Genomic DNA, 20,615 nt, shown 5'->3' on the forward strand with positions numbered 1-20,615 from the left:
GAGGAGCATCTACAACATTTGGATGAGGTTTTGGGAATACTAGAGGCACAACAATTATATCCCAAAATATCCAAATGTGAGTTTGGCATGAATTTTTTTTATATGTAGGTCACATAATTGGAGGCCAAGGCGTAAAAGTACACCAGGAGAAGATTGAAGGCATTCTCAATTGGCCCACTCCAAAAAATGTAACAAAATTAAGGAGCTTCTTGGGTATTTGTACTTATTATAGAATATTTGTTAAGGGATTTCACAACTGAAAACGAATCTCACTGACCTGAAAAAAAGGGGAGCCTTTGTATGGACAAAGACAACACAAGAGACATTTGAGTGAATGAAGGAAATGATGATTTCATGCCCAATTCTAGCCTTAACAGACTTCTCCCAACCATTTGTATTGGAGTGTGATGCTTCTGGGGAAGGAATTGGGGCAATTTTAACACATAATCATCATCTGATTGATTTTGAGAGTAGGAAGCTCCAAGATTATGAGCACTCTTACTCCATTTATGACAAAGAAATGCTGGAAATTATGCACGTGCTTGCCAATTTTCAGCCATATCTAGTGGGTAACAGATCCAAGGTCAAAACCAATCATAATAGTCTCAGATACTTCCTGGATCAAAAAGGATTGAATGAGAGGCAACAAAAATGGGTTAGCAAGATTCATGCCTATGACTTTGAGATCGAATATGTCAAAGACAAAAACAATGCAGTTGCAGATGCCTTGTCCAGGAGACTAGCTACCTTCTCCCTCATAGACATTGTGGAAGACTGGAAGTCCCATATTTTGGTGGAATACTCAAAGAACCGGAAAGACTGTGAGATTCTTGATGGACAATCATCAGACAACCAGTATATATTTTTCAATGACATTATCTATTATAAGGATCAAATCTATTTAGTGCTAGAGTCCCAACTGAAGAAGAAGATCATACAAGCAGCTCGCGACCCCCCTCTAGCAAGACATCCGAGATTTTTGAATACTTACAAGACCATTAGGGAGAGGCTCACATGGAAGGGACTCAAGAGGGACATTATCAAATATGTACAGGAATGTGGTACCTGTTAGAGCAATAAGGCTGAACATACAAACATGACAAGTTTTTAACAGCAGCTGCCCATTCCAAAACAAAAATGGGAGATTATCTCCATGGATTTCATTACAACGCTACCATCATCCCAAGGCAAATATTGTATCTTCGTGGTGGTAGATCGCCTGACCAAATATGCCCACTTCTTTGCGATTTCCTCCAGAAGCTTTGCATCTCAAATAACATAAATATTTTTCAAAGGAGTATTCTGTCTACATGGTTTGCCCAAAACCATTGTCAGTGACCATGATAGCAGGTTCATGGGAGCATTTTGGCAAGATTTATTCAGGCTACCTGGCACAAAACTTACTCCTAGTACAAGATACCACCTGCAGACAGATGGAAAGACATAAGTAGTAAATAAATGGGTGGAACGTTACTTATGAAACTATGTCATAGGGCAACAAAGAGCGTGGACCAAGTGGTTGTATTTAGGATAATATTTCTATAACACCACTTATCACAAGTCCATATGGATGTCACCTTTCCAAGGATTATATGGATATGAGGCACTGTCTTTCATAGACACATAATTTGGAGATAACAGGCCACCATTAGAAAAGGATTGGATCTAGGGATGTCAGGATATTCTCCAGGGAACTCAAGGATAACCTACAGACAACTCAAAATTGACAGAAGTTATATGCATATCGATAAAGGATAGAAAGGAGTTTTGAAGTAGGAGATGCATTTTACCTCCAACTACAACCATATAGACAATATACCTTGAATAATAAAGGAGTAAAAAAGTTAAAGCCATGGTTCTACGAGCCCTATCGAGTTATTCGAAAAATAGGAGAATTGGCTTATGAATTGGAGCTTCGGCAGAGAGCAAAATTCATAACATATTTCATGTTTCTTGTTTGAAGAAGGCAGTAGGGGAGAACGTCAAATCATCGCCTGATTTATCCCCATTAGATGAGGAGGGACATATTAAACTAATTCCAGAGGAGGTGTTAGAGGTTCGAGAAAGGAATCTTTGAAGCAGGACCATCTGTGAATATTTCATACAATGCAAATATTTTCCCGTCGAAGATGCCACCTGGGAACTGTACTATCCCCAACCAATTTACCCTGTTGGACCAAGTAAAAAATAAAATAAAATAAAAATAAATAAATAAGGGGCGTAGAGCACATGGTTTTAGCCCTAGTTAATTCTTGACCAAGGTATTTTCTTGCGGTTTCTTGCATGATGTCAAGCTTTAAAAAGGGTGAAGGAGGAATGATAGCATACATGGATTTGGATAATTTCTCTTTTCATTTCAATTGAAGGCTCAGGCGAGTTTTCAACCAACGAGGGTTTTAGGTGAGATCTCCAGTCTAGCTTCGGTGGGGATTCACTCTCACCCTAGTTGGAAACCCTGTTTTGGTGGTGTTGATTATCACCCTAGCTGGTCGATTTCTTTTATTTGTAGAGGGTTTTTCGGTGGACAATATTTTAGGGTCATTTGGGCATAATCATTTCATGAGGAGATATGGAAAACCCAATGAAGCGAACAAAGTTCCTTCTTTGAGATTAATTACTCCAAAAGACTTGGAATATCAAATTATCCATTAAGGATATAAATATTATATTAAATAAAATGAATAAGAATAAGAATGATGATGAATTACAATGAGAACGAGAGGCTTGCTTATATACTAAGCAAGTGTCTCTTCATGAAGAGTCATGTCTTATTAGACATGCCTCTTCAGCCTAATTACTAGCTTAACTAACTATTATTTATGATTATTATTTTTTACATTATATTTCTATTATTTATATATTTTATTCGTTACACCCAATAATCCACCCATTCTGGATTGGTTGATAGAATTGATAGATTGAGCGTGGACCTTGCCGTGAATCACAAACTCCAGACCACAAGGGTTCGAACCACTGCTTGCAAAATGAGAGGCATCACACTAGGAGAAGGGCATTGTGTGGAACACTGCAGGTCCATCGTTGATGGAAGCCAAGTGAAGGGTAGTTAGTTCACGCTGTGAGCAGATCGCAGAAGCTGCAGGAGGCAGAGGAGCACCCATCATTGACAGAAGCCACGTCAAAAATTATGGTTCATGTTGTGTGCGGGTCGCCAAGGTTGCGGAAGGTCACCAACCATTGAGTCATTCACATGTTTGGATTAGTGTTGTCGTCAGTCACCATGGTGAAATAATACTCATGCCATCGTATGATTACATTTCTAATAATATGCTTGGTTAATGAATGGAATCTCATGGCATCGTATGATTACTTATTTTTATCATATGTTTGGTTAATACGTGGACTCTCATGGCATCATATGATTACCTTCTTTATCATATGTTTGGTTATTGAATAGAATCTTATATGAAATAAAACTCATGATTATTAATTGGATTCATATACGAGACCCATTGCTTCGTATGGTTATGATTTTCAAAATTGGGATTTAGATCAAATAATGGTGGGGTGCTAAAAGATTTGGGAGTATATCTTTGTTTTCATCATATTTGGTCGCAGGTTCTTTTACAATTTTGAGATTGGGTATTAATGATATTTTCTGAAAAAAATAAACAGTCAAAAATACATTCTGCACACTTCAAAACACATCAAGGGAGACAATTACATAAAAAATTTAAACATAAAATACAGGAAAAATGCCCTAGGGTGGGAATTTGAAATTCCAACCCTAGTGGGAAGTACCTGAAGGTAAATATGTTACTTACTTTCTTCAAAGCTTCAGAATAAAAAATCACTAAACAATTATCTAAAAATAATGCATGAATATTCCAACCATCTCCATAAACTATGCCATAAAATATGTGAAGCAGTTATCCACATGGCATTATCTTGTGAAAATGCTGCAATAATACCTTCAAGTTATGGTGTAATAAAATGTTTGAAAATTAGTTATTTTAATAATATTTAAAAATGAATATTTAATTTTCAAAGTTAAACATTATAAGTTTCATTGGCAATTGCTTCAACAAGCAAATATATTGCTAGAGTCTTGTAGGACTTATAATGAGATTATAAACATCTGCATACTTTATCTATTGTTAAAAGCTTGAATAATATTTACAAAGGATAATATTCACACATTTTATAGATACTTTATAATTATGAAAATAACCTTTTATCAAATTTAGCAGATGATATAAAAATTATTTACATAATCATATTTTAACTAATTTATTTTTCCTTTTAATGTAGATATTTTTCTTTTATTTGCTAGGTTATGTGAGTCCTGAGATAACTGACATGCCTAGCTTGTGGCTTGAGTAGTCGTGACCTAATAAAAAATCACCAGGAGATCACATTGTGCCTGGTCCACACCAGTTATTAGCATGGTTAGATTTTTTTTAACCACTAAGTTTCGAATCGATGATCTTTACACCAATGAGTGCCTTAATAGTGTTAGACACATACATGGAGAAGGCAGAATATGAATGATAAACATTGAGTTTCCTTATTCATAATGATACATATATATAGTACACTGGAGTGACCATTAGATTCCATATTCCAAGGTCTCTTGGAATCCGGTGGTTGTTCACATTCCACACCAACCCATAGAGGATTAGGTGTCCAACATTCCCCCCCTTAATCCGAAGGGTTATGTATGAGTCCAAGAAGAGAGATATAATAGAAAATGTGCAAAAATACATGGCAACACTAGGCTAGATGTGCTCTCTGAAATGTTGGTATAAGGGGGGTGGTTTAAGGATGACCACCAACACTGGAACGCTTAGTGCAGCTCCCGGAACTTTTCCAAAGATGGCAAGAAGATGAAGTCTTCTGCTAGAGGAAGTGTCCCTAATGATTTGGAGAGGGAGACCTTCAACCTGAAATAGGGAGGTCTACAACCTGCAGTGGTTTAAGGATGACCACCAACTCTGGAATGCTTAATGCAATTCCTGGAACTCTTACAAAAATGGCAAGAAACTAAAGTCTTTTGCTAGTGGATGTCCCCAATTTTTTGAAGGGAGGTCGTAGCCCCACATAGATGGTTTAAGGTTGACCACCAACTGAAGGCACACTCAGAGGCATCTTTGTCTCTGGCTACAACTCTAAATCTAGTATGGCAGGTTGTGGCTCAGGTTCGCTTGATGTGAATTTGAAACTTGTAGATGACCATCACTCCCCCCTCTCAGGTACAAGGTGAGATGATGGATAAAACTCAACTGCAAGACTATTCAATACTCTAGAACAAGTTCGTACATATGACTGAAATATCTTCTTGGATGTTGAAGCCCATTGCCAAGAAGCGATCCATCCAAGATGAATCTTTTCTCTTGCAGGAGGCTTGTTTTTGAAGCATCTATGTGAAGAACTGATCACAATGATTTCACGAATGAAGATAAAAATAATGATCTTTCACATGGCCAACTCTGTCACAATGTTGACATTTAACAATATCTTGTTGTTGCTATTGAAAATGAACATAATCTGAAACAACTGAAGGTGAATTGTCATGAAGAAATCCAACACTCTGAAACTGGATGGGCTTTGAGTAATATGGAATGTGAAAGGAAACCTCCTTATCATATCCAAGACCTGTTCTATGCTTGTTATGGACAAGCTCTTCCCAAGGTATGATGATCAACTTGGGAATTGCAAGCTTAATTTCTGCACTTGTATGCAAAATTGCTTCTGAAATGAGCACTTGATCTGAATCAACCTCAACAAATAGAACACCTTATCACCATTTCCCATAGGCCCCATGGTGATCTAGATTCGAGGGGAAGCCGATCCAAAACTTGGTCTACTTGAAAGCCCCTTGAATAGGACCTGATTCTTAACAATGATATTTTGAATTGATTGCATTAACATGCTTGAATCCAAGTAAACACATGAATGTGTTGATAGTATCCAAATTCATTAATTAATGCATTTAATGATCATAATTGCGGAAATAAAATGAATAAGAAAACATGAGACAAAATATCAATCACATACATGAGAATATATCACCAAGTTGGTAACGAAGCTTCCCCAATGTGGGCTATGTCCCTAGGTCCCATTCAACTATGTAGCCACTTCATTAACTACTCTTTAATAAAGATTTTCTTCTTTGTCAATACAAAAGGACTGAACTCTTACTTAAGTGAAAATTTATATCCTTCAAAGAGACGTTCTCCATTGACAATACAAAAGGATTGAACTCTCACTTTAAGTGGAAATGTCTCTCATTCAAAGAGATGTTCTCCTTGACAGTACAAAAGGATTGAACTTTCACTTCAAGTGGCAATGTCTCTCCTTTAAAGAGACATTCTCCTTTGACAATACAAAATGATTGAAATCTCACTTCAAGTGAAAATAGCCTTTTAGTACCACATTGTCTCAATTTGCATACTTAGGCTCAAGCAAAGAATTCTTTGTAATAATTTAGATCTTGCTATCTTGTTGTAGCATACAAAGATCATATAGAATCTGCAAGTACATATTCTCCTTCTTACAAACCTTGAAAAGGGGAAATCAACAATAAATGAGACTTTCATTGGTATTCATGCCAAAATTCTCAATTAGATTCTCAAAACTCAGTTAACACAACACCAATAGGTCCATCTCAACATTTTGCAACTTTTAAGCATAAACATGATCAGTTTATGAAAACTGAATTGTTGTCTCGAAACTCATGCTGAGAATTAATGACACATATGGGATTTTAACCATGAGCCCTCAACTCCAATGTTCAAATCCAAATTATGTCTACACCTATGGACTCATCTCGAAAAATTATGAAGGATGACTATAAACACCATAGGTTTCTATGACCATCACTTTTAGACCCCTCTAGGCTTATTTTCCTCAGGCTTCATGCCACACAAACGTACCTCTCTGTAATTATTGCAATCTGCCTTGAACTTCATGCCTGAGAATGGGAGTGCTTTTCTCCTCCTTGGAATTTGTGCCCATGGCTAGGGGCACAGGTCCCTATCCCCCAACAAATGAATAAAAATTTGTTTAAATACAAAGTTGTGGGTGGACATCACAAAGTAGCCCATTGGAGAACTGGTTGACACGTTGAGTTTAGATCATTATGATGGGGAGAGGTTTCGAGGGAAAATCTGCAGGCCTCCCCTTTTAGTTGTTTGACATGGAGTTGATTAATATACATTACTTGCCCGATTTAGTCATTGACCATCCGTTGTGATGCAATGACGTTCCATTGGCCCATTTCTGCCAAGGTTAGGGTTCAACCCCCAACTGTTACAACCATACACATTTTTGCTAGACTAACTTGGCCAACTATAGGGAGCCACATGGCACCCAATGATTTGTACACTTGTGACCTATGGATTGGTCCACATCACCACTACCTAGATGTCACATTTTTGTTAATGATTAGTCCATGTCACTATCAGTGATATGCCATGTGGATGTGTATGTAGGATGCCATGTGTCACTTCTTGAACTATCCACCTCAGCCATTCAAAATTAACCATGTGTCTCTTGTCCATTTTTCCACATCAACACCTAAGTCAGTCACCACATCACTTCCTTTGCCACATGTTAGCTAGTGGCCTTTCCACATGTCACCTATTCAGACAACCACCTCAATGCTTACATCCTCTGCCACATCATTACTTCTACCATGTCACTGCTGACTTAGTTCCATGTGTCATATCCACATGGTGTGAGATCTTCCTACAACTACCAAGTCACCCTGTCCATACTTCCATGTGTCACATCTAGGTGTTTCCACGTGTCCTGATTTTTTTTTTCTTTTTACCTATTGGTTGAAATATTTAGAACATCACAACTTCTTCATATGGACTCCATTCGACGTGATTCAAGTTTTGTTGGAATCATCTCATCAAGATATTCAACATGGAACTATTTCCATTATGTTTTGGGAACTCTGATTTTTTTGCTTTCCCAACATCCTCCTAGATCATGCCTCCTGATTGAAGGAATTTTGGACCTCAAAATTTTACATACAAAGATCATACATGTTTTCTTTGTTTTACAACAGAATCCATACCCTTTTCTGCACAACAAAGGGCCTAAAATATCACTATGTTGCATACTTAAGTGATGTCATACAATTCATCACTTTCACAAAATATTTCACCTATCTATGGGGTCTTCAAAAGAAACATGTGATTTATAATGGCGGCCACACTCAACTACTTAAAAAGGCTCTTACACAACCATGCTAATGGGCTATCGTCATGTAGCTGTCTTTCTTCCCAAGCAAGTTCAATGTGCTCTACTTTCTCATATTTTGGTTCTTGCACAAGGGATGCTTTCTTCATAGGTGTTTTTATAAACTTTTGGTCCGTCTTTGGATGTAGCTCTAGATGGATCTTCCAACATGTATCTCTCTAGTTCCCACTCCTGTTGCAATAGGTGTGTTGATTTTTAACATCCATAATTTCTCGCCCCTCTTTTTATCCTGGTGTGGAGAGGGGTCTTTATGTCGTATCTCCTTCTTGGTCGACATAATTTTCCTCTACAAAGCCACTCTTTTCTAACACTTGGAAACAACATGGTTATTCAAGCCAAAAAATGTACATGGTTTTCTATGCCATAAAATTTTCTTTACATCACCAATTTTCTTATAATCAAAGGGAACGCTGGAATAGTTATACCTTGAATGGTTGTATTTGGTGCATATCTAGTGAGGAGAACACTACATATATCATCCTTTGAAATGCTCACCTCCATTTGGATATGACTTGCAATAACGGTCGCTGGAATGTTGTGATGTGATCTCATCCTATAATGATTCAGACTCATTACTTGAAGAATCTCTTTCTTCTGTGGCTTTGGAGTTTCTTTCATCAACGGTCTTTGAGAATGCTTCGTCTTCCTCTCTGGCATAGCCTAGTCCTTCATATAGAAGTATTTCTACCACTTGAATGGGATTCAAAATTCCTTAGACATTAACTTCAAGGAATTTTCTTTCATATCCCATTTTCTTCATTACCTTCAAGCCAATGCGTGTAGAGTGATTTTCAAAAACACCAAAATCTTCATCATAATGGGAAGAACATGAAACTGAAGAATTACTAACATTGTTTATCTCAGTTTTCGATTCTAGATCGGGTGAGAATGGCTTCGGTAAGCCTTTATTACACTACAACTTTACCAAGACCTCTTCTATGGCTTATAAATGAATTTTCAATCTCTTATTTTCCTCTTCTTCTTCTTGTAGAAATCTTCTCAACTCAACATTCTCTACTTAAATGCTCTAGTTGATTTCCTTGAGTTTTTTTAGCCGTGCATTCTTCAATGCTCTTCCCATCTTTGATTCAATACCTACAATCCATAGCAGACCTGCTCTGATACCCATATTGATATGGGTCCAAGGGGAAAATAGTCCCAAACTTGGTTTAGTTGAAATCCCCTTGAACAATAATCAATTCTTAATAATGATATTCTAACTTGATTGCATTAACATGATTGAATCCAATTAAACTTGTGAATGTGTTGATAGTCTCCTAATTCATTTCTTAATACATCCAATGATCATAATTGTGGAAATAACATGCATAAGAAAACATGATATAAGAGATCAGTCACATAATAGAAGAGATCACCAAGTTGGCAACATAGTTCACCTAGTATGGGATACGTCTTTGGACTCTGCTTCATTAACTGCTCTTCAATAGAGGTGCTCTTCTTTGTCAGTACAAAAGGAATGAACTCTCACTTCAAGTGGCAATGTATCTCCTTGAAAGAGACGTTCTCCTTTGACAATACAAAAGGACTAAATTCTCACTTCAAGTGGCAATGTCTCTCCTTCAAAGAGATGTTCTCCTTTTACGATACAAAAGGACTCAACTCACACAGAAAATTTGAATAAAGTTTTTGAAGGGGAGCAGATTCAAATTTTATTTTTTTAATAAACAAGCTCAATTTTTTTAAAAAAGGTTAAAAATTGTAGAAAGGAGTTTCTATTTCTGACCAAACATAACATTTCAAAGATAAATCAGTCAAATTGATCTTTGTAATCTGTGTGATTGTTTGATCCTTCTTGTTGTGCTTGAGACTTCTATTATAGGACCGAGTCATTTTAGCCTTCATGCTTTAATCTTGAATCAATAGATTATCTTCATAAATGTGGCTCTACCTACAACAGACCAAAAACATGATTTTGGGCCTAAAAAAATCTATCTTTGTGATAACAAAGTCTAGAGCATCTCCTTTAGGTCTTGGACAAGGTTTGAAGAGTATTTTAGGATTGTTTAAGCCTTAAAAGTCAGTGAATTTCTCACTGTGTTAGGGCTATCCTTAGGACTGTTTGTGTGAGAGAACATATTTGTTGTTTCCCCCAAGAACTTAGACTTGTTGTTTCTCTTAGGTTTGTTTGAAGTATAGTTAGGGTAGTGAAAGGAAGTTTGTTCACCCATAATTTTCAATATATGACAACAATCCTCCCCACAATCTCATTATCTATTAGTGAACTTTTAAGATCAAATGCACTAACCCAATGATTGAATTATCATCTACTTAATAACAATATACATAACAATGACCTTCTCATCTACATAATAACTAAGTTTGACAATAGTCAACGATATATCAGTGAGAGTAATGACTGATATACAAGTGAAACATTTTAGTAACTTTACACCTAATCCATAGATAGACTTATTGGTGAATTGATATGAAAGTTTGATATGACAATCTATGACATAGATATAAAAACTAGGTATGTGATATGTAACAATGACTTTATATAGTGACACACCTTGACATAACTTGAATTGATATGAAAATAACTTGACTGCATATAACATAGATGAGAAGTAACAATAATTGTTGGAAATTTGTTGTATAAGGAGTTGGGAAATGCTTAACAAAATGACATTGAAATTTGACAATCTTCATGTATAGGTTGACTTGACAAATTTGAAAATGGCTAGGTGATATAAGCTTCGATGATATTACAATGTTAATGGCCTTATTTCACACATTAATTTGACTGTGATTTGACTCTAACAATGACTTACTATGGGAACTTGATTTGATATAACAACGATGGTATTATGGTTTATTGATATATCATTCATATAATAATAATATAGAATAAATGTTGACATTTATCCTTGACAATATAGACATCTAGACATAATGGTGACATGACATATTGATTTGACACCAATACATTGACCTTATTATAGCTACAGTGCATTGTTATGACTTAATATTGAATTGAGACTTAGATTGGACAATAGACTTGACATTGACATTAAAGACCCGACCTATTCATTAGATAATTTTTGAGGTATAAAATAGGCCTCCTAAGGAATATTATAAAATAATAGTGGAAATAATAAAATAATATTAGATTACATCATCAAATTTTAGAGAGAAAAAAGAAGAAACTACTTTTTCAACTTGTATTTTTAACTTATCTCCCTACGATTTTACTCAAATTTCGAGAGGGAGCACTTGTTGGATGCATAATTTAATTCCTCATCCAAGGATTACTGATGTTTCCTACTTTCGATGGACCCTACTACATGAAAAATGAGAAATACATGAAAAAAGAAGAAAGGAAAGAGAAATAGCTAATAAACCAATAAAAGGAATCTATTACAAGGTACGTATTTGAAATTGATCAAAAGAAAAAGTAACTGGATATAGTTGTTGCAGAAATAGATAGGCCCAGGAAGGAAAATGGAAGGAAAAAGGTACATGTACAATTTCTCAATATAGAAGTAGAAAAGGTGGCTCCCCTGAAGACAAATATTGAAAAGTCAATTTCAAGAAGACCTTGATCAAAAGCAAGAACAACTTGACACAACTCTTAATAAAGTTAACAAGTTCAAGGATTGGAAAAAAGAACACTTGTATATTATTGGCAGGAAAGATCAAGAATTGGATTAGTTAAGATGAAGGTATAAGAAGCAGGGAATGCTCCATGTGGCGAAGGCACAAGCTTCATCACTTTGCAAGGAAAATATGAGGAAAAGATTGATCAAAGTGAAGGACAAAATAAGATTGCAACTCCAAAGAATGATATTGAATCGGTCAAGGAAAAAGGTGATGCACGTCCAATTATGAACCTGCCAATTCCCACAGTGCCTAGTTTCTCTCCAGTAGGTGCTTCCTTCAATGCCTTTATAAACCCCTATACTAGGATCAAAATTCCTTGTAAAACATAAATTACACTACAACAAAACCGTATGATTAGCATCCCTTTTTGCTTCCTTTTTTTTGTCTAGATTCCATTTTTGGTGCTATTTGTGTCCATTTATCAAATATGGTGCAAAACTTGATGCAAATTTTGCATCGAATTTTGCACAGATTTTTGCACCAAGTCTTACATCAAGTTTAGCACCAGGAATTGTAATAGGTTTTGCGCTAGATTTTACACCAGGTTTTACGACAAGTTTTATGCCAAGTTTTGTGCCATCCTTTGCACTATGTTTTGCATCATGTTTGGAACCTAATTTTGTTTCACCAACTTTTGCATCCTCTATTGCATCCATTTTTTGTGCCTACACTTTCATCAACTTTGGCATCATCTCTTGCATCCTCTTTTTCATCATTTTTTAAATCTGATTTTTTGCATCATTTTTTGCATCCCCTTTGCACTAAGTTTTTCATCGAGGTTTGTGTCTAGTTTTGCATCTAATTTTGCATATACTTTTGTTGCATCCACTTTTACATTTTTTTTTGCATCCATATTTACATCCTCTTTTTCATCTATTATTGTGTCCACTATTGCATCCAATTTTCTTGTGCCATAATTTGCACCTAGTTTGGCACCTCCCTTTGCACCCATTTTTGCTTCTAAATTAGCATCCACGATTGCATCTTCATATATATCTAGGTTTGCATCGACTTTTACATCTATTTTTTCAACCCTTTTTGTATCTAATTTTGCGTCAAGATTTGCATAAGGTTTTGTGTCTCATATTGCATCTACTTCTGCATCGATTTTTTTTGCATCAACTTTGCATCCTGTTTTGCATCCATTGTTGCACCCATGTTTAAGTCCACTTTTGAATCCATTTTTGCATCTTCATTTGCTCCTTTTTTTGCATCTATCATTACATCCACTTTTGTTGTGACACAATTTGTGTCATGTTTTGTACTTACTGTTGTACCCATGTTTGATTCCAATTTTGCATCCATCTTCACATCCTCTTTTGCATCAAATATTGCATCTATTTTTGCATCCACTTTTATGTTGGGTTTTGTGCTTCATTTTGTATATTCTTTTGAATATACTTCCATTACATCCAATTTTGTTTCTCTTGTTGCACCCATGTTTGCATTCGCTTTTACATCCTTTATTGCATCTTGTCTTGCATCTAAGTTTGCATCTTTTTTTTTTGTGTCTGTTATTACATCCACTTTCTCATCCACTTTTTTTGTGCCATATATTGTTCCTATCGTTGCAACCCACATTTTCATCCACTTTTGCATCCATATTTGCATCCTCTTTTGTGTCCAAGTTTGCATCAAATATTGTTTATGTTCTTTGCATCCCATTTTGCATCTACTTTTACATCCACTTCTGATGCGTCCAATTTTGCATCTAATTTTGTGTCCACTGTTGCACCCATGTTTGGTCCATGTTTAAATCTCTTTTTACATCCAAGTTTGCCTCCTTTTTGCATCCAATTTTGTGTCCTTTTTTTGCGTTCGTTGTTGTATCCACATTTGTTTCACCACAATTCATGTTAAGTTTTATGCCTACTATTGCACCCATGATTTCTTCCACTTTTTCATCCATGTTTGCATCCAATTTTGTATCCAAGTTTGCATAAACGATTGCATCTACTTTTTCATCAACTTTTGTGTCAATTTTTCTGTCTTGTTTTGCATCTACTTATGTTGTGTCCACTCTTCATCCAATTTTACGTCTATTGTTGCCCCTATTTTTTTGTTCACTTTTGCATCCCTTTTTCAACACTCATCATATTTTTTGCATTGATGATATTTCTTATGACATTGACAATTATGAGCAACTGATGAAAATGTCAATAATTATGACGATGATGATAATGAATATGATGATGATGACATGAATTATGATTATTATGACAATCACAATGATGATAAAGATGATGGGGGTTACAATGAAAATGATGATGATTATAATGATGATGACTATGCTAATGACCTTGGCCAATCTTCCCAATTTTTAAATGTTGTCATGGTCATAATCGTAATCATTATATTTTGCGTCGCCTTCCAACTCATCGTTATCTGATCATCATTATCATTATTTTCATCTTGGTCATCATCAACAACAATAATGGCATGAATAATGATTATGATGTTCATGACGAAGATGACAACAATGATGATAGAAAGTACATTAATTATGATGATGGGGATGATGAAAACTATAATGACGATGATAATGGTAGTGATGATGATGATCATCGATCATCTCTCAAAAATAAAGTTGTTATTTTTTTTCATATATCATGTTTCCAAACAACCCTTTTCGAGCACTCGTAACATTTTTTGGGTTGATGATATTTCTTACGACACTTATAATTATGAAAAATTGACGACAATGTCCATAATCATGATGATGATGACAACATGAATGATGATTATGATGATAATGCAATGATGACAATAATGATGACGATGATGGTTGTGATGACGACGATAATGAAGATGATGGCACTCCCTCTAAACTCAGGAGGTACTCATAATGAGACAAAAAAGTACTCTCAAGTTGAAATATTCATGTAAGAAGGGATCTGGATTGATAAGCACCAATGATGATTTACATTATCATAGCCAACATTGTAAAAATAACAAGGCCTTGATTAAGAAGTTCTATCTCTCCACTAGATCTGAGCACAATGTTGGGAGGCATAAATTTGGACACCACTACCTCTCTAGGCAGTTACCCCACCAGAATGTTCACCAGGTATGTCCTCACATGATCATATCCTAATCCACTGTCATAATATTTGACACCAGGAAATGTCGATCCTCATGACTATTTTTATCTTGGATTAATGTACTTGAATTATGGTAGTGAGTCCTAGTCAAATTACAAATTCTCAAAGAATATTGGTTCCAGATGTTTATCCAATCCACCATTCTCCCTACTGGTGTCTTTACTAGGCTTACGAATTTTAGTCTTGGTCATAGTACATGACACATGGATAATATGGTGTCCACCCTCACTCCCTCTCAACCACGGAGGATACATCCACAAGCATAAGCTTTATCAAGAATGCCCATCATTTTTATAGGGAATAACATGATTAATTTGTTTTCATCGCATGATGCCTTTATGATTAAGAATTCATAGATTTGTGGCAAAATATTTACCCTTTTGTCGTTTGTGATGAAATAAAATCAAAAAGTGAAAGCCAAAAGCATTAAAGATACACTAAAATTATTTATTTAAGTCTAAACTCTAAGGTTGAAGTGAAAATTCAGTGTAAATGGTATATCTATGAGTTGTGCCAAACTTATGAAAACCTTATTCCCTAAGTCCTATATATAAGAAAAAGGAAAAGAAAGAAAAATAAGGCCCAATGAATGGTAACTCATGTAGTCACACTTGATCACATGTTTGATTGGCACCAGCAACCCGACCTCCTCAGCCAACTGCGTCATCCCTCCTAGCTTCTTCGTGGTTCTATGTGAGTCTCCCTTTGCCTCCCTTAGCCTCTGCGCTGCCTCTTCCTGGCTCACTCTTGATGACGCAAGCACTGCGTCACCCTTCCCTTGTTGTTGCTCTGCTAGAAACAACTTATGTCACTCGAGACAGTTGTTTTCTACTGCTATTGCTCCGCTTGGCTGATGTCCTCAATTCTCTTGTTATCTGCAACCACGCTCTGATACCATGTTGAAGTTTCTAAGTCTACCAGTTAGAAACCCTCCATGCACTTTATTGATTTATTCTTACCTACTTGTTCCATTACTTAACAAGTTATTTACAATGTAAATACTGAAAATAAACACTAGTGCATGCTCAAAATATTACAGATCATCAACTGAAGGAAACAGAAACAATCACACCAAATGACACTATTATTTTTGGACCAATGTCCCCAGAAAAACCCAATGCGGGAAAACTGGTGCAGCTATCTGAGGGTTTTCTTATTAAGCAATTTTAGAGTACAATCTGGGTGCCAAATCTGGCTTACCTAGCAGAGAATTTCTTTGGCAGTAGTACCTCTCAGTCTGAGGCAAATGTCTTGACTGAAACCCCGGATAAACCTTCCGGCATCTCCTCAGCTCCAATTTGCCCCAGAAACCCCAGCATTTGCCTTTTTGGATTGCGTCAGCCTTTCTCTGCCTAGCGCTGGCCCTGGGTCACCCTGAATGGCCTTGCGTCAGCATTTTGGCCCTCTGTGTCAGCAACAATGGACTCTCTGAAGCACTGTGCAGCTCCTAGCTGCCTCTGTGTGAGCCCTGGCTGCTACTGCGTCACCCTCTCTGGCTCCTGCGCTGATCTCCCGGCACTATCTCTGCTTCTCTGTCTCTCTGTACTCAATGCCCCTCAACTGCAACTCCGATCACAGATTCTATCTCTCTTAGCAAACCCCGCTCTAGAGAATAGAATGATTGATCATCTTGTGTGCCCTCCAAGTGACCCTCAAGCCTTCTCTTATGCTTTTCTCGTTGACATATCAACAACTAAGATTAGATCTGGCTTGATCCATGTCTTTTGGACCATTCTAACAGAGTTTTATATTAATCCACATTAATATTTTAATTTCTTTAAGTTTAGACTTAGGGACTCCATTAAAAATATTAATTATTTTAATATCTCCTGAACTGTTTAGAATCTCCCCAAACCCTTTATGGGTATTGGAGATCTCATGTGCCCCAACCTCTCCACCAAATTTCGTGGCTACCACAAATCAACACTTGTGAGGTATTCAGGGATGTATTCAGAATTTGTTACTGCTTAATAATAATAAACCCTCAAAGTTGTTGCACCGGTTTTCCCGCATTGAGTTTTTCTGGGGACATTTGTCAAAAAATAACAGTGTCCTATGTGTTTGTATTTCCTTGCTCAGTTTTTATGTGTTAGAATCATATTTAATTTGGTGTAGGTTGCTTCAATAATTTGTTTCAATATTTCAAGAAGAAATCTGAAATAAGTTTGTAATGTAATTTACGATCTAGGTGAAGTAGATTCAGCTGGTTGCAGCAGGATTCTTGAGATTGTTAGATTCAGAAATTTTCACATGTACTCCTAACTCTGACTATAAGACTGTTGCATTCCTTATGAGGTTTTGACTAATGCAGCAGTGTTACCTATAACCATCTCTGCCACATATAGTAATCATGACAACTCTGGATCTGCTACACTGTGCAACAGTGAAGGAAAACAACAACTAAGCAATCAGGGATAGAAAACTAACACTCCTCTTTGTGAGGAAGCTGTTCTCAACCAAACCTTGTCTCTCCCTTATTTATCAAACTTTCACTTTGCCAGGGGCTTCAACAAAATATCTGCAACCTGTGAATTTGAAGGAACATACCTAAGAAATACTGCTCCCTTATGAACACTTTCTCTGAGGAAATGGTATCAAATATTAATATGCTTAAAGCAATCATGAGACAGTGGATTCTCAGAGAATCGTATGTAACTTTAATTGTCACAGTAATCAATATTAGCCGCCAACATAGATGACCTCACAACTAGCAGACCAGCGATGGATTTTGCCTCTGTTAAACTGAGTGCAACTTCTCACTGATTACTGTTGAACCAGTGTATTACACTCTTCCTATCCCATCCGTCTCCTACTCAGTGAGAATTAACCAAACCATGCAACATCAGCTCATCTCCCACATAACTTAGACCATAATGTTCTGTACCCTTCAAGTATTGGAGGACATGCTTTGCACTCTTCCAATGAATCTACCTCGGCTCAACCATTTACTGGCCAAGCATATTCACTACAAAGTGTATATCATCCACAGTATTAACAAGATACATAAGGGAACCAATCCAATTCTGAATCTAATTTGTAAATAACTTCAGATATGGAATCCATCATCAGAGATATCTTCAAAATCTTCACTGTATACTATCCCTACCCAAGGAAGACCTTAAAAGTAATGCATAAGAGTCAAGACCAGTTCTCTTCATGTCAAAATTGTGGGTCAGCTCTGTCTTGGACCATGCAGTGAGCTTCTCACAGCTCCCTATAATGATCAAGTCATCTACATGCAGTACCAAGACAAGCAAATCATATCTATCAAACGGTAAACCAATAATAAAGATTAGGTTATGCAGCCATGTTGGTGAAGCCCAATCTCAATAAGAATTCATCAATCCTAGAATACCATGCACGTGGTTCCTGTTTCAACCCATAAAGGACCTTCTTCAATTTGCACAGGGGTATCTCACTCATGCACCTCAAACATCCTCGGTTGATTAATGTAAACCTCCTCAATCAGAGCATTAAAAAAGGTTATCTTAACATTTTAAAGAAGTGTTCCCTACCTAATCTTATAGTTCTCCTAAGTTCATGGACTTCCATATCTGGAAAAAGCAAATGCAAGCCTAGAAAATCTAAAAGTAGGACAGCAACTTAATTCTGGAATACACACAAAATTAGCAAATCTGCCAAAATAAACCTACTCCTTTACTTAGTGCATGCATGGTAAAGCACTCCCAATTCACTCTTTACTTCTTCACCCCTGCTAAGACTTGACCAGTGCATGAATGTTCCCTACAGCAATCACTGCTCTGCACAGGAATCATGACAGTATGGATCTGTGACACTGCACCCTATTGAAGGGGAACAACAACCAAGCAATCAGTTATATAAAACTAATACAAAGAAGGAGAGTTCATTATGAGAGGAGGTGTGTATAGAACCCCATACCTTAAAAGGCAGGACTCGCTTTAGTGAAGGTCATTTTGAAATGAAACTTGCAATTTGTAATATGACAAATCTGTTACTTTTTCAAAAATCTCTCAAAGCAATCAAAATATTAAATTGAAACTCATTACATGTGAGGTGCTTCCTTTGGTTTGCCTTTTTCATTTGAAGAGGAAAGTATTCACCGCCCTTTATTCCAAAGGGCAATGCAGTATTCAAATTTGATACATCTCAGACACTGGCCACTTTTATTGCCTAGTTTATTAAAAAATCAGATGAATTTCTGTTTGTTATAGTTTTATAATCAACCTTTGCTTTTGTATGACAGGACTTGCAGTAATAACAATGTAGCTCAACTTTGAATTTAGTGGCAAATGATCATATCGACAGAAGGCAGTATGTTGGTGACATTGCAAAGACAGAACATTTGTTTTCAATGTTGGTAGTGGCATAGCATGTTATTTTGTAGTGTAAACAGAACAGGTCCTTGCACTGTGCTTGTGCATAAGAATTTTTTCTAACCATTATAACGGGCCCTCATGTTATTGAAGCTTTAATTTTACAACGTACAAGTCCCTGTGATCATCAGAGAACATTTTCTAATCATTATTTTGTTACAGGAAAATTAATGTCATCTGGATATCTAGATGATACGAAAAAATAATTTTGTTGGGAGCAAGTGTATGGTTTAATCTATGGGGGATTCAGGAAACATGATTTATTATGATGTATTTCCAATCCATGCACGTATGGAAGAGTTTAATATGTATATTCATGAAGCTCATGTAAGTTATATCAAAGTCTGACTCGTGAGACACTATGTTGATATTTGATCACAATGTCACTTGTGAGGAGATTGTAGCAATCTCTCTAAAACTAGAGGGTGGGAATCTTTAACATGGTGATTGTAAACCATTGTGACGTTATGTGTTGCCTATATTCATTAGGTTTTACAAATGAAACTTCTGCCAGTTTGTTAACTGTTATTAATGATCCAACTTAGGTGTTTGTAACTAGCTCTTGTGCATGACCAGCAGCCATAATTGTCAACTTGCACCTATATTAATAGAAATAGGATGGAGTTTACAACCATAAATATTAGTTGATCTTGTAGATGTCTCCCTAACTTGACTTGTCCTTCCTTGTCACGAAGCACACCTCAATATCAACCCTAATGCATGAAGATGATGACTCATTTAGGTTCAAGGCGGCAACATAGGGGCACCATCAATCTCCAAAAGCCAACCCTGAGGCTATGGATGGCAGTAAATTTATAGGAGAGGGATGGTAGTTTAGGATTTACCATAATGGGCATAAGATCCACATATGATGGGAGGATGAGCTCAAGGAATAAGAGGTTAAGTCTCCAAGATAGGATTAGATAGGATTCGAGCTTCTTATCCATGGTAAATAGTTGAAACAACCCTTGAAAGCTTCTGGAAGATGAAGCTTTGGAATTCTTTTTTATTTTCTCGAATTTCTAGAATCAACGCACCTACTAAAGGGAGCAACAAGTGTTGACCAACGTTGGTGCAGAAGGAAGCAACCGGCGCTAAATGCAAGTGGCTAAAGGGATAGGATGCGTTGGGACCAAAAACATTGATTTTGAGCAATTAATCCCAGAAACTCAGACTTTTTGGAATGGTCATGCTTAGGGCTTTGTGAAGGGATGATGACAACATGTTCACAAATGTTTATTCATTCGGTTTGCAGACCTATTGACCAGATGTAACAAAATGGCCTATAACAATAGAATTGATGACATTG

General features: G+C 36.5%; 1 protein-coding gene across 1 annotated transcript in view; it reads left to right on the forward strand.

Annotated features, from left to right (window-relative positions):
* Window positions 1-19,668, forward strand: part of LOC149156943 (uncharacterized) — a 66,244-nt gene extending 46,576 nt beyond the window's left edge. The window contains exon 6 of the mRNA XM_089444919.1: window positions 19,177-19,668. The gene's annotated coding sequence lies outside the window, so the exon portion shown is untranslated. The remainder of the gene's footprint in view (window positions 1-19,176) is intronic.
* Window positions 19,669-20,615: the final 947 nt, after the last annotated feature.

The sequence above is a fragment of the Pinus tabuliformis genome, chromosome 9 (genome assembly GCF_031772625.1).
Source record: "Pinus tabuliformis cultivar Carrire ecotype Pingquan chromosome 9, CPIR1, whole genome shotgun sequence".
NCBI lineage: Eukaryota > Viridiplantae > Streptophyta > Pinopsida > Pinales > Pinaceae > Pinus > Pinus tabuliformis.